This window comes from Armigeres subalbatus, chromosome 2 (genome assembly GCF_024139115.2).
Source record: "Armigeres subalbatus isolate Guangzhou_Male chromosome 2, GZ_Asu_2, whole genome shotgun sequence".
NCBI lineage: Eukaryota > Metazoa > Arthropoda > Insecta > Diptera > Culicidae > Armigeres > Armigeres subalbatus.
Window position 1 is genome coordinate 348,107,431 of NC_085140.1, and position 16,263 is coordinate 348,123,693.

The following is a 16,263-nucleotide window of genomic DNA, read 5'->3' on the forward strand; positions in this document are numbered from 1 at the left end:
GAGCCCTTTCTAATAATTTGAGAGATTCTTTTCGTGCCCGTGCTGTCAAAATTTGGAACGAATTACCTCGTAATCATAGAAGCGAAACGACATTTGTCTCTTTCAAACGAAATATGAGCATTCACTTCAATTCCCAATAGTACTTTGGTATGAAATTACTTATTTTATTGTGTTAGAAAATAGTACATAGTTGCGTAAGCTTTGAAAACTGTTATGTGGTTATTTATGCGATTATAAAGATTATGTAGATAAATAAATAAATAAATAAATAAATAAATAAAAAATGGACGGAATTTCACTATTCGCTTGTATTCATTTGGATAATATGTTTGTTGATTTCTGTGACTGTGACTGTGACTGCGACTTTTAATTGTTTTAAATATTTTTTATTGAAACATAGGGTTAAGGCAGGCATTTCCTCTTCTCCTCATAGTCTCGAAAACTAATAGAAGAGTCACCAAATCGTAAGTCCAGGATAAAGGTTCTACTATAGTGGAGTTCTAGCAAATGGACGTTGTTTTCGTTGATTTTAGCCCCTACGACAAGGGACGGAAATACCTGCCGTGTCCCTATTTCAATTTATCATAAAATATTTAAAAAAAGAAACTAGAGATGTTAGTAAAGCCGGTGAAGCGAGGCAATTTATAAAAAATAAAGTCATTGCTTTGCCATAAAGACCTCGCCAGCACAATATATTCACAACATGTGCATGGAGACGCATGGTTGCTTACCAAGGTGTTTGTATGGCGAACCAATCACTTTTTTTACCTAAATAGCCACCTGAATAATTCACCTAGTAGAAACCGTTAAATATTGAACGGCTAATTTTGTCGCCTATTGTTGAACTCCCATAAGAAATGCACGTGCGTTCAACAATAGGCGAATAAATTAGCCGTTCAACATTTGGCGAATTACCCTTATGCTGTATTTCTTTTGCAATTTGAAATAAAAAATATAGTATTTTGGCCATAACTTTTAAACTTGTAGTTCAATTTGGCCCATTTTCAAAAAGATACAATGCAACAGGATTCCCCTTCGAATGCTACGTGTGAATTGGTTTCGGATAAGGGCCTAAAAAATAAGTGACAATTTTGCATATCTGTTTTCGAATCAACAAAAAGTATTTTGGCCATAACTTCTGAGCCCATTATTGTCCGACCCGGCCCATTTTCAAAAGGAAACAATGTTACAGGATTCTTCGTCGAACGAAACCTTTTGCGAGCAAATCGGAAGTGCTTACAAACACATACAAACGAACACAAGACATTATATCAATTCGTCGAGCTGAGTCGATTGGTAAATGGGTCTCCGGGCCAACTATCGAGTTTTTTACGCTAACCTGCCATAATTTTTAAATCACCCCTTTTGGCATTTGGGTCACCCATCATAATTTTCCTAGTGTAGGTCGAAGCAAGCTATGATTTAATCATTTTGTTTGATTTCAAACTTCAAAAGTTTTCAATATCGGTTTTTTTTTCTATTCCTAAATTTTAATACCTAAATCTTTTTCTTCTTTATACAAATTGGCTTACCCAAGGGCTTACCTTTTTTGGTTTATAAGAAATATATAACCGATGTGGGGCAGAATATACATATGAGGCAGAAGCAGCAAGTGCGTGCGCAAGATGTGGATGTAGTTTTTTTTAATCGGAATATCTGGTGGAACAACGATCCTTAAATACCTTTTCTACTGGAACTAAAATAATTACTATATAAACCTATTGAATTGGATAGCTTATTGGATGTCTGTGGATCCGCTCTTTGTGGATTGATTAAATATCTCTAGGTGTTATAAATTATAAGCCAGCTACGGTAACAAAAAGAAAATCAAACGCACCATAGAACCACTATCTTAAACTGCATAAAATTACAAATTACAAACATGCTATTTTCATGTTATCATTACAACTACAAATTTATTTTGCCAATATGTTTCAAACAAATTAAAAAAAAATGCGTGTCGCAGAAGTGGTAGGTGAGAATCACAACACCAATGTATGTATCGAATGGTCCCGGTTTGCCAGATTGTCTTAATTTGTTTAATAATATGAGAAGATATACGCTGGTAATTAGATGGGAGATGAGGTCATGGAACGACTATGATTTTTTTTGTTAAATTTTGTAGTTTCTTGTAGTACTACGGAAGATTCTGGAATAAATTGAACTGATCAGAAAACATGTTAGATTTTGTTCACATAAAATAAGAGGTCTTTCCTACCAGCCACCCCTTTGCGTTAGCTGCCTTTGTCGAAAACATCTCTTTCTCTTTCGTTCCTCATAAATTTTGACGTTTACTGGCCTTGTTGTTTTCTAATTTCTTTGCAGCGAGAAAGAGACAAAGAAGTCCGTGCAGTGCCCTATAGACTGTTCCAGAAAGAATAAACACACTAAAAAATAGTCGGGAAACTAAAATGCATGTCATGTTTCATGAAAATTTCGATGCATATTATAGACAAGACCCATTTAATTAACGTGTTGTAATTTTCCTGAATATTTAACGTCAAATTTAGAGAATATTTATCTTCTATTTTGGGTCAAAAAAATTGCTTTGCACAAATTGACCATTTTTACGGTGCCTTTTTTTTAAATCACCTAGTAAAAAACGTAGAGCTATTAGATCAATCGAATTTTCATTGGAAGTGTAAAGGAATGAATATTGTCGTCTAGAAGTGGTTGCAAATATGTTGCAAAGGTAAGAAAACCTCGAAAAGTGCAAAACTTTTAATAAAAAATGCAAATAATAAAAAATGTATACCAGCGTGGGAAAAAATTACTTTGGCGTTTGGTATATGTTGGAGTTCATTAAAAATCCTAGTCATAAGCCAACACTGATTAAATAAAGCAAAAAACATGATAAATAAGTGAAAACGAGGGCTCGACATTAATTTGACGATTTTCGGAGCGGCACCCTGTGAATTTCAATTGCCTCTAATTCTCCTTCAGTTACATTTTTTAAGTTTTCACCTGTAATACTTGGTAAATAAGTATTATGACCACATGCAATGTATTTAGTCTGGATATTGGTGAGACATTTGAAGAACCTACTTGAAACTGTGCTGTGCAAACACCTCAAACCCGTGTGAAGAAAAAATCCTAAAACAAGATAATAACGCCATAACTGAGGATATTCTACAACAAATTTACGCATGAAAAATTCACGCATGAATTGAAATAATATACTTTTTGTTTCCCATTTGCGAACAAAATATCACAAGTTAGTTCAAAAGCCGCTTGGTGCAGTTTGGCTTAACCCGAACCATTTATCTTTCAGTTTCATTTCAAGCATTATTGAATAATGGAATTTGACATTTTTTGACAAGAATTCACGAAGAGACTCTGGTCTAGTCTACACATACACAGCCAGTTCATGATAGAATCCTGGAAAGTGATAGATTCGACTACATCTATCACTTTTCTTGTCAATATTTATGTTTGATGGCAAGAATTCACGAAGAAAGGACAAAACTTTGGACAGCTTTAGATAATCTTTGGTTTCACTTTTACTTATTCCTTTTGTGATTCCACCTGTGATATTTTTTTCAAATGCTTCGTGATTGGTGTCACGGAAAAGCGCATGGATGTGCTCTTCCATGTCTTAAATCCGTAGACCAGAAGATTCCAAAACATAATATCCACTTATAGTGAAAGATATATGGCTAGATAGCCGTTCTTTGTGGTTTTGCTTTTGTGCACTGATCCGATTCTATAAACGTGAATACATTCCATCTTGACCTAAACGTAGACACATTGATTTACGCTAATTCCGCAAGCTTTGCTTCATCGATAGCTTCCCAAGTATTAAAGTCTTTCATCGGGGTAAGCAGGGAAGAAAAAAATACAAAAAGCTGAGAATTAATTAGTTTATATTTCAAGTGATATGGAAATCGTCGACTTGATTTGAAACAATCGTTCAAATTTTTGTCACATGGTGTATTCACGAAAGCAATAGTAAAGTAATTCACTATACAGAACGTGTAGACAGCGTTCGATTGCCGATAGTTTCGTATGGTTTCGTTATGTGGATTTCCGTGACGACGAAAGCCTTTGTCGAGCTTTAGGGAGTGACACTATTCTACCCCAAATTCATGTTTTGGCGAAATAGAAAAATATGGGTTTAATTACGATTCCGGTTTTACATGATATCGGTTTTACATGAAGCTCTTGTCAAAAATGATATGAGGCCGCTATTTATACCATTCGAAATATTTCCTACATTAACTAACTTCTAACTATTTTTTTTTCTCTGAGATCTGATTCCATTGTGTTTGGCATTCCAAAATTTCACCTTTACACATTATTTAAGATTATTAGCAGAAACGCTAAATCCATATCCGTATCATTCTTAATGAGAACTTTGGAGCATGAACATTTCGTCTATGTGGCAAGATATAATTGTTTAGTACTCTTCTGATCATCATCCAAATCAAGCTCTATCTGCTAAAAGGGCGAATGTCGCATGAGAGAAATCTCTTCGTCGACTTCCCCTCTTTTGAATAAAGGTGACAAGTAGAGGATTTCTTTGCAGTTTATCACCTCAGAATGCAAATTTGCATCGTTTGCTATAGTGCTGAGGTGATAAACCACAAAAAATCCACTGCTTGTCACTTTTATTAAAAAGAGGGGAAGTCGGCGAAGAGAATCCGCTCTTGCGACATTCGCCCTTATTCCAGATAGAGCTTGAAATGTCGTATCAAGAAAAATTAGAAGAGAACTATAGTTATCTAATCTACAGTGTGGTGGATCTTACCCCGTCAAAGTGATCTTTTCTGGGCTACAAGTACCTGTCATGTTGTAAAAAGTTCATTTTCATGACCAACAACAATTTGACCATTTCACAAAATGTTACTTAGATCCTTTTGAAAAGTTAAGCGAGAATTGATATGAAAATAAGAGCGATAAGCCGGACGGTAGCAATTTCCGCGCAATCACATTGCTGAACGCCACCTACAAGATACTATCCAAAGTTTTACGGCGTCTAGCAAGCAAGCAGGAGAGTTCGTAGGGTAGTACCGGTGGGATTCATTGGCAAACGCTCCACCACGGACGTCAGATATTGCAGAAATGCCGCGAATACAATAAGCCCACACATCATCTATTTATCGACTTCAAAGCCGCATACGATACAATCAATTGAGACGAGCTGTGGCAGCTAATGCACGAACCCGAAAATCGAACGACTGCGGTGGGTCGGGCACGTAGCCAGAATGTTGGACAGCAATCCGGTGAAAATGGTTTTCGACTAGCAACGAGCAAGGTGGATCGATCAGGAGGAAGACGATTTACAGACCTTCCGTAGCCTGCGTGTAGCCATGGACCGAAGTGAATGAAGGGGATTTTTTTTTCAAAGCCCCAATTTTGTCAGTTATTTTTGTCCATTGGTGAGAAAAATTTCAAAAATGTTTATGGTCGCATGAATATGACTTTTCAAATAAAGCATTAAAACTGCGTGTGATTGTTATTTGTTGTCATTGAATAACGAAATGAAAGAGCTTTCAGATGAGTACATGATAACATTTTTCCCAGTCTTCACGAAAACATGAACCGCGTTTAAACAAGTGCAGTTTTTCCGTGTGCAAGTTCACACTCAAACATGCATACTAGATCCAAACCGAGTTCATCATAAACCGAACCAAAATCGCACCCGGTTTGAACACGAGTGTGCGCCCAAGTTCAAACACACGGGTTTGAACATGGAAGTTTAAACATCAGTTTACACACAGCATGCTGTTCATCTGTTCATATTGGTCAAGTTGTTTCTCTTCTTGAGTAGCGGTGATGGCCTAGTGGTAACTCGTTTGGCGTTCACTCAGGGCATTAGTGTTTGAATCCTTGTCTTTGGATTGTTTCAGGAATGGCACATGAATAGTTTTAGTTTTATAAATGCCACTTTTCAGCCCTTCCCAAGCAACCAGAAGTTCAGATTTTACTTAAATTTACTCTTAACCGAACTAATTGGTTCACTATGGTTCACATCAAGTTCCAAGCATCCTTAACGAAACTTTAAAGTTCACTTAAAGTTCCGTTACATAAAAATTACTTAAAATGAGAGCTGATTAAGCCAAAATAGCCCTTCTTATCCGAACTTCTGGTTGCTTGGGTTGTCAGGTAGTTTGCGCTTGGTCTGATTATCTCAATATCACAACAATTTGTTTACCGAACATTTTGCATACAATCTTCAGATATTATTCCTAATGTTCATAACAACTGAATATTATGTGCTTTTCCCCGGTAAGACAACCGGCAGCCTCCAATGTAATGATTATTTAAAGTGTCCTTGCGTTTATGTTCTAAACGAGGTTAAACACATAAGTCTCTGTTCGTCTGTCTAAAATGTAGCCCCTAATTATTTTATATCCGTTACATATGAAAGCATGCATTTTGTTTTGTTAGATACGATGGGATTTTCATATCGTGAATCAAGGATGTTATCGATCATTTGGTAATTTGCGTTCGATCATTTAGTAGTAGTTTGTCAATAACTCTTTTCAGAAGCTGAATTTTAAAATGTGTTGTATGGTGGACTTCTAGTGCGAAGGTTTTTCTACAACTCTGCCAAATGGTATGTTGTTAGAATTCAACTAATAACGGAGTTATGGCTATAGTTTCAGTAACATAGACTAAATGATAGCAAAATTCCAATCATTTAGTTCAAGTTACTGCAACTAGCGCTATAACTCCACTAATAGTTGAATTCTTACAACGAACTATTTGGCAGAGTTGTAGAAAAACTTTCGCACTTGAAGTCCACCATACAACACATTTTGAAAATTTTGAAATTCAGCTTCTGGAATAAGTTATTGACAAACTACTAAATGATCGAACGCAAATTACTAAATGATCGATAACATCCTTGTGAATAAAATACATATAGATGTTGATTCCAAAAAGTTCTAAGACACACTTTAAGTGGGGTAGGGAAGTTGTTAACCAAAAATTCAAATTGATAGAAATTTAAAAAGATTGTAGGGGGTCTGTTCATAATGTATTCTATATTGCTATGTATAAATAATACGCCGATGACATTATGCAATATAAAGAAAATTTACAAACGATGGAGCTCCAGGTCAGAAATGAGCCCACAAATCCTTAAACACAAAAGTCTTGTAAACTGCGTGGCTCTCATAAAAGATAAATTCTCCAATTATGACAATCTAAAAAAATAGGAAACTGGAACTAAAGCCCCGTTGATCACAAGGTTCTTCAAAAAGGTCGAAAACCCTCTCTCCCTGGAATAAAGAAATCTCTATGCAACCCAGAACTTCACTTCAGATTCTCGATATATTTATCAAGTACCACCGCAAAGTAAGGGCGATTCAAATATGACGTCCACTACTTTTTGTGAATTCTAGACCCCTCCCCCATCTGTCATGCTTTTTTGTATACCTAGTACATGTACTGTCACAAAATCTAAGACCCCCCTCCCCCTCTAAAACCTGTGACATCATTTTTGAACGACCCTAAGTAGAATGAATTATTCCCATATAAACGTCAGAAAATCTTATCCCAAAATTTTAGAAATATGAACTAATCAGTTTTTTGGTGGTTACAGAATCCCGAAATCCTAAGAAGAATTGCTTTCAGAACCTCGAAAATGGATCAATAAGCTCCGCTCGAACCTAAGACGTCGTGAATGAAAGGCATGAATCAAGACCTCACCTCTATAAACGTTTCGTTATGCGAGTGCAAAAAAATGTGCACAACATGTTTTAATTTTTCAACCATACCTTCATTGAAGTTTGGTTAAATTATATTATTCGAGACTAGTCGACCCGGCAGACGTTGTTCTGCATAGTAGGCGAAAAAGCCCATGTCAAATTTTCAAATTTTCTTAATTTTAGTATATCACGATTTGCACAACCTTACTCGTATTTTTCACATAAGGAAATATCATATAAACCCGTCGGAAACGGTAACGAACATAACTGCTGAAGAAATGAAGGAAATCCATCCAGCCGTTTTCGAGTTAAGCGGATACGAACACAGACCATTTCATTTTTAAATTAATAGATATGAATAACAAGGCTGGGAAACGTGAAGAATCAACAATAGTTTCCCTAGCAACCCGTTCATTTACCCAAGCGTAGCATGCTCGTGTGCAAGCGCACATGTTTGAACAAGTTTAAACTCGATGTTTGAACATTGTACATTGCGCCTGGGTGTATCGGAGTTCAGGCTCGTGTTCAGATTGCTATGTGCAAGTTCGAACATAGCAAGCAATGTTTGATTGGGTGCATAAACTTAGGTGAACATCTCACACATGTTGCACCTTGAAGACTTGAAATTTTCCCTGATTGAAACTAATCAATTGAATTGAATTATCTTTATTTACGATTTTTTCGGCCCTAGGCCGGTTCATCTCGCTAACTAATCAAAACAAAATAATTGTGTTCAGAAAAACTTTGACAATGCCCATTCTGTGCAAATTGGCTTAAATTCAGAACAGCGCTCAAAAGCACAAATTGACCAAATTTTGAAGAATTATCGCGGTTAGATAGTGTAAAAGACCTCGAACTGAAGACTTAAGAAAATCCGTTGACATTAACAAACATATAAACTACATTATATTTTGGAAAACACATACAGAACATTTGATTGGAACATTTTATATGTAGACTAATTCATATACAAACAAAGTTTGAGAGTCTGAGTCAGTTCCGAAATTTGAAACAAAACGGTATATTAAATTTAAGGGGTCGGCTACTCAACAAAGTGTGCAAGTTTTGCCAATCTATTGGAACATTCATTCTTAGAACAAACCTTTTTGCCTTTCTCGTACACCAAGGTGTAACGAAAAGGCTATATATTCACTTTCAAGACGATTTTGTGATAGAAGGTCCGGAGACCCATAGTGTTATATACCAATCGACTCAGCTCGACGAATTGAGATAATGTCTGTATGTGTGTATGTGTGTGAGTGTGTGTATGTATGTGCACAATAAACCTCACTCATGTTTTAGGCACTTTTCTTAATCCGATTTGTTTGCATTCATTGCATAAGTTGCATTCGACGGGGAATCCTGTCCCATTGTTTCCTTTTGAAAATTGTCCAGATCGGGCTATGGGATCAAAAGTTATGGCCAAAATACGATTTATACACAAAAACACGCTAAGAAATTTTCACTCAATTTTTTGTAGTATATCTAATGTACGAGAAAGGCACAAACACCGCTGGGTGGATCAATCAGGGTTTTTAAAGCCTTATTTTTAAGACTTTTTAAAAGTTTTTCAAGCTCAAAAGCTAATAAATCAGCTGATGTAATGTTTTTATATGACTCAAGTTGCATTTCACTATTGAAAATACCATCCGCTGATTTTGTTTTAATCAAAATATGAAATAATTTCAGTATAAGTACATGCATGTCTGAGTTATAAATGCATTGATTTTGTTTCCTTTTGAATCAAAATCATTTGGCAAGAATCTCATTTCCAGATTCCCAGAATTAAATTCAATCCAATAATCAATACTAAATCTAAATGATGAATCATAGTCCGCTTCTTAATTATTATAAACTTATTTTTGAGCGGTATTGAACTTAAAATTATATGAAACTGTTTCAAAGATCTTGATCAAAAGTGATGAATTTTTTTACACGAAGTATGAGATTATCTGCAAAATTAAGTCAGATTTTCAAACAGACTTTTGTTAACAAAACGTATTTTGAATGATAGGTTGATATATTCCTATGTTAGAAATGCTAGTTGATTGCATGTGGAATCTGAAATATTCATCAACTCGATACGATATTATTTCTCCTTTACATTTTTGTAATGCTAATGCGTGTTGCGAACAGATTGCCAATGTCCCATATTTTACGCCAACCCTCACCTGTCAATCGATTTGACGTCAGTGGCTCACTGCGGTTGTAAAGTTTACGTAAAATTATGCAAAGTCCTTCATAATCGAGATACAACGAAAACACCTCACAGTTCCATATAGATTTTGTGCACTGTTTTGAATAATAATAGTAGTATCGCTTCGGTCAGGCCTCCGCCGTCGCTGTGAGAATTCGAAAACTGGTCAAACTACGCAGATCGATGAACCGCTTCTAGCCGGACGATTTATGAAGTCGAAGACATTGTTATTCTTCAATTCCGGCACCAGTCAGCTTCCGTCTAATTGAGATGTATTTTCTTCGTCATATAGCAAATCCAACGGTGATCATCCGAGAATTGGTCTTTCAGAATCTGCTTAAACGATGACGACAGCCAACCGACCGACAGTCGCTGGGTAATCACAAAAGCGAACGATAAAGATCACAAAAGGAGCTCCGCGCGGAGATCAGCATACAAAAGACTTCACTGATTAGAGAAGCACATCCCACACTCTTGAGCACTCGCACTTGCACTTCTGCGTCCCCACTTTGCAACGGCCCGTTTGTCATCCACTCTAATCGCTCTGGAGAACGCACTCACGGGAAGATCAACGTGATAAGTGCGACACTTGCACTCTTGATTAGGCACATGTTCGCCGACCAAGCGCAAGGAATGATGATTAACCACCTGAAAATAGTCGGTGACGAGCGCCTATCAAACCCCTTTTTGACTGAGCCACACCGAGACCGAACACGCGAGAGATGTTACCGCGAGCGCTTCCCAACGGAAACTAATCGGAAATATTGCGCGCCGGGATGGATGTAGTCACTGCCTCCTCCGTAGGAGGATGTGTCTGCTTGCTTACCGAACTTACGTCCTCGCCGAGTTTGTTGTGTTGTTGTCGTTCCACTATACTGTCGGCTCGCTGCGTTCGTTGTTGGTTCAGTTCTATGGTAGGTATTGGCCCTGACGAAAGCGAGAAAACAAAATGGGGGCCGGCTGATGCTTTTTTATTTCACCCAGCAAGGGATATAGGACGTCAATTTTAAAATGCTTATTAAAGCGTTGAAACACATTTTAGCCTAAAATTGTTCACTTTTTTGGGTTAGAAATTCAATTTACTTTCATATAGGTAACACGAAAGTTGAATTATTTTGATTAAAAAAACATGTGTAGATGAGGAGCCTAACATGTAGTTTTTCAAAATTCTAACCCTACGTATTTAAAAGTTTTCAACATATCACTGTCAATAACATTTTAAAAGCATTTTAAAATATACTTCCTATACTTCACCATGTTGAAAAACAGTGATTTCACGCACACGTCGGTCGCCGCTAGATGGCAACAGCGCGGCTGCGTCAAAGCGAATTCAGTCGCTCTTTGAATCGGTCGGTGGGCGCCTTACTTCGGAGTGGATTGAATGGAGGAGCAGTAGTAGGAGCCACGTGGAGTGCTACTCCAGTTTCATTCAAGAAGATGCAATACAGAGGTGTATGTGCAGTTAGGGGGGCTAGGGGCTTTAGGACATTTCGTCGGATGATATTTATACTATCGACAGACATATGATTTCTGTACAGTGATACACGTACCATGTTGTACGCGTACAGCAGCAGGATGACACATTTTTTTTACCATTCGCTGCGTTACTATAGTATTATTTGCGTTACATATAGATTTTTTGCCTTTCTCGTATACTAAGTATACGTAAAGGCTATATGTTCACTCCCAAAACAAACTTTTTATAGAAGGCTCGGAGACCCATAGTGTTATATACCAATCGACTCAGCTCGACGAATTGAGATGATGTCTGTGTGTGTGTGCGTGTGTGTGTGTGTGTGTATGTGTGTGTGTATGTGCGCACCAAAAAAGCAAAAAGTCTCGCTCACTTTTTTTGAACTTTCCCTTGACCGATTTCTTCGCAACAGGTTGCATTTGACGCAGTATTCTGCCTCATTGTTTCCTATTGAAAATTGGCCGGTTCGGAATATGGGCTTAGGAGTTATGGCCAAAATACTTTTTCTCATAAAAAAGCGCGTAAAAAAGTCTCGCTCACTTTTTTTGTACTTACCCTTGACCGATTTCTACCCAACAGGTTGCATTTGACGCAGTATTCTGCCCCATTATTTCTTATTGAAAATTGGCCGGATCGGACTATGGGCTTGGGAGTTATGGCCAAAATACTTTTTCTCAGAAAAGTGCGGAAAAAATCTAGCTCACTTTTAATGCTCTTAACCTGAACCGATTTCCTCGCAACACTTACTTTTCTCATAAAAAGCGCGTAAAAAGTCTCGCTCACTTTTTTGTACTTACCGTTGACCGATTTCTTCGCAATAGGATGCATTTGATGCAGTATTCTGCCCCATTATTTCCTATTGAAAATTGGCCGGATCGGACAATGGGCTTGGTAGTTATGGCCAAAATACTTTTTCTCAGAAAAAGTGCGGAAAAAATCTAGCTCACTTTTAATGCTCTTAACCTGAACCGATTTTCTCGCAACAGGTTGCATTTGACGCAGTATTCTGCCTCATTATTTCCTATTGAAAATTGGCCCGATCGGACTCTGGGCTCAGAAGTAATGCCTGAAATACTATTTTTACCGCACGAGAAAGGCATCATCACCGCTAGGTGGATTAATCTTGGTTTTTTACAAAATAATAAAAATTTATTTTCCATTTTTACATGACCTGTAAATACTTTATTAAAATCCGGCCTTTTGCTGATTATTTTAAACATTTTTATTGTTATTCAAAACACACTTGGTGAATTTTCGATTGATGTAAAGAAAAACTACTATCTGTAAAACTGCTAAAAAGTAAATTTGTCGTTATCAAAATTATTATATTACAATATGTACAGCTATTTTGATTATTATGATTGACAAAAAACGTAAAATCCCTATATTTACGCCCAAACAAAAACTTTATTAAAACTGTTCCCCCTCCAATCGTGGAATATGCAAAATTTTCTGGCATTGTCTGTTGTCTTACAAAATATGTAAGTATTTATTATTATATTCTTTATTATCGTGATTTAAAAAAAATGTAAGTGCTCAGTCTGAACAATCACTGTGAATTTTTTCATTCTTCGGATTTTGAAGGCGTTTGGATAGTTGCTAATTTAAGGATAGGTAGTCCAATACTCTCACCTTTTCTGATATCCCATTTTCTTAGATTCTAGAGCTTCGATTGGATCATTATCATAATCTTAACTTTACAGAATATCTTCAGACACGTTTAACTCTGAGAATCAAGTACAAGACACTGAAGACGGCCTTACTGTTTAGGTCGAAATACGTATCTGTCAAGATATAATTAAGTGGTGGAATTCAATGGGATTGTATAAACTCGTCTTATGACAAGTCTGAGAATCATACAAATTCTTAATATTCCCACATTCTTTAAACCCTCCTGGGTAATCAAATACTTAAAATTCCTTAGATTCCTGCGTTATTCAGAGTTTGACAAATTATTTCAATTTTCATTGATTTTCCAGTACATATACGGAAATGGCCTAGATTCTCAAAATTATTTAAGCCTCCATTCTCCAAGTTCAGTAGACCCTCTAGAGTGTCCAAGATTTCTTTTTTCTCCTGGTTTTTCGGATTAAGGTCATCAAATATAACCAGGACAAACAGTTACAATATTTTTATAAATATATGCCTACTGAACAATAATCATTTAGTAAATTCAGTGATATGACGTAGCATATAAATTTGTAAAATAAGTAGTTTGAACTAAAATAGAATATACAAATATATCGCCGACGAACACGTTCATTGGTCGTTTTCATATTCCAACAAGAAAAAACTCATTTTTCTTATTATGTTTTAACGTCAGTGATGGGTAGTGACCGCAACCAGATGGCGCCATTGTATGCGTTACTAGCATTGCTTGCATTCAAATTTGCTTTGCGCTGTACCCAGTGTTGCCACATTTAAATCTGTATTTCAGAAGTAAAAAATCTTTTTCATCTGTATTATAATTCAAAAATCTGTATGTTAAATCTGTATGATAAAAATTTCCAAAAAAAAAAAATCAAAAAATATCCCTGAGCTTAAATATGTTTTTTCTTTATTTGTAAACTTATTTTTATTTCTATCGATATAAAAAAACACATAAATCTTTTCTTCGATTATGTTATGGTGGTTGTACATAGTTTCACATAATTTTCGAGTCAGTTGTACGAAAAAAAGGCAACATCTACAAGTTGTAGACTACAACGTTTGACGAGAGATTTGATTCTCAATATTGTGTTTAAAAACCTTTATGATGCTCGGTGATTCCCTCCTTGGGTATATAAATGAAAAACTGGAGCATAAACCTGCTTAAAAATCGGATTGCCAATCCGGAGATGGTGAGTTTTATTCTCGGTGCGGCCTAGGATGTTCTCGCAAGAGAAGCATTCTCGGCTCTCTAGGCATAGTGTATCCATTGTACATGCTACACAAGATAGATATTCATGCAATTGGTAGGCAAAGAAAGGCCTTCAAATATTAACTGTGAAAATTATAATGTAAATGGAATGCAGAGCCATTGGAGAAGAAGAAGTTTTTGAGAGAAATGGATTTTGATCTGCAATGTTCAAAATCCGTATAAAATCTGTTGATTTCTGAAAAATCTGTAATCTGTATTTACAGATTCTTGGTTCAAAATTAACTCAAAAATCTGTATCATTACAGAAAAATCTGTATATGTGGCAACACTGGCTGTACCTGTAACGTTGTATACAACGGGCGCAGAGCAGGGTACGTATCAGCGTAGAATCATCATTGCTTGGGTAATACCCACGTGATTCTGGGTGACAGATATATGATTTTATGCTGTACAGTGATTTTCGCATCATATATCTGTCACAAGTATTATTAGCCGAATGACTAAATGTATTGTTGGCACCTACTAATTTCATTATGTATTAAATAATTTCTAACAGTTCTCTGGACTTTTTCTCAAATAGGTACATATGTGTAATTGATGTTAATACAATCCATTCCGTTGAACTTATGTTATTGGGATATAAAATAGTTTTAAAATTCAAGATCTATTCCAATTACGCCCATTTATAGGTTTGATGTTATCCTCCAGGTGTTCTATAGAGTTTGATGAAATTCTTCGAGTGACATCCCACCATGTTCCAGTGATGGAACGTAGAATATGGATCCTTTTCCTGAATTTTTCTATCAAATAATCGAAATCGAGTTTTCAAGTATATGTAGAATCAAATCAGACACCAAGGTATTTAGAATATAAGATAGGTTATATACAAATATCAGCAGCTTGAGTTGCAGTTCAGCTGGGCTCTGCATCTTAATAAATACGACTAATTGAATTTTGTGCAGAGGAAACTTGAACCCTGAATGTCTGGCTTTTGTAAGCCTTTCAGACTGGAAATAACAGCTACCTTAAACGCATTTTAAATTCACAAGGCATAAATTGATTTATAATTGTGATTTTTTTAAGACTCAAAGGTGCAGGTTGTACGCAAAGGTGACGTAGGACGTGAGGGGGAACTCTGTGGATGGACGTACGGACAGGAGGAGTGAAGATGTGTTGAAGAATCCGGATTCGTGGCGGTTGCCAAGTTGCGGGCCGGCAGGATGACGACGAGGGACACTACAAATGGCGACGAGGATAAAAGCTTGAGTAGTAAGTGTAAATATGCATTCCCGATTTTTATTTTGCAATTGAAAAAATCGAATAAAAAATATAAACAAGGAGAGGAAGGATTCTGCATGTCCCAGAGTAGAGTCCTATAAGAAGAGTAACGAAAATGATTGCTGATCTGAAAGTCGATTGGTGCTAGCTGATTCAGGCATCAATAGTGTTTAATTGATTTGGGAATCATTTTTACAAATACATGAATAGGGGTCGATTCGGGAATCGACTGATGTTTGGCTGATTTGGGAATCAGTGGAGGTGGTAAATCGGTGAGGAAGAGTCGATTTGGGAATCGACTAATGTTCACTGATTTGAGGAAACAGTACAGATGTGAAGATTGTGATGAAATAACGATTGAGGAATCGAATTTTTGCTGATTTGGAAACCAGTAGAAGAATTGAGTCGATTTGGGAATCGACTGATGTTGACTGGAAATGTGAAAAAATGTAAAAAAAAGTGATCGAAAGTCGATTTGGGAATCGAATATTTGCTGATTTGGGAATCAGTAGAAGTAGTGATTCGATTTGGGAATCGACTGATGTTGACTGATCAGTGGAAATGTGAAAAAAGTGACCGAAAGTCGATTTGGGAATCGAATATTTGCTGATTTGGGAATCAGTAGAAGTAGTGAGTCAATTTGAGAATCGACAGATGTTTATTGATTTGGGAATCAGTGGAGAAGTGACGAATCGGATATTTGCTGATTTGGGAATCAGTGGAAGTAGTGATTCGATTTGGGGATCGAGTGATGTTTATTGATTTGGGAATTAATAAAAATGTGAATGGAGTGATCACA

At 36.5% G+C, this 16,263-nt stretch overlaps 1 protein-coding gene across 13 annotated transcripts in view; it reads right to left on the reverse strand.

Annotated features, from left to right (window-relative positions):
- The window catches only part of LOC134212902 (solute carrier organic anion transporter family member 4A1), a 312,371-nt gene extending 301,734 nt beyond the window's left edge, over positions 1–10,637 (reverse strand). For 7 of the 13 annotated variants that reach the window (XM_062691220.1, XM_062691216.1, XM_062691215.1 and 4 more), the window contains exon 1: positions 9,827–10,618. The gene's annotated coding sequence lies outside the window, so the exon portion shown is untranslated. Of the gene's footprint in view, positions 1–9,826 lie in introns of all 13 variants that reach the window. The other 6 variants (XM_062691217.1, XM_062691218.1, XM_062691219.1 and 3 more) reach the window with 6 other exon arrangements.
- Between the last annotated feature and the right edge of the window lie 5,626 nt (positions 10,638–16,263).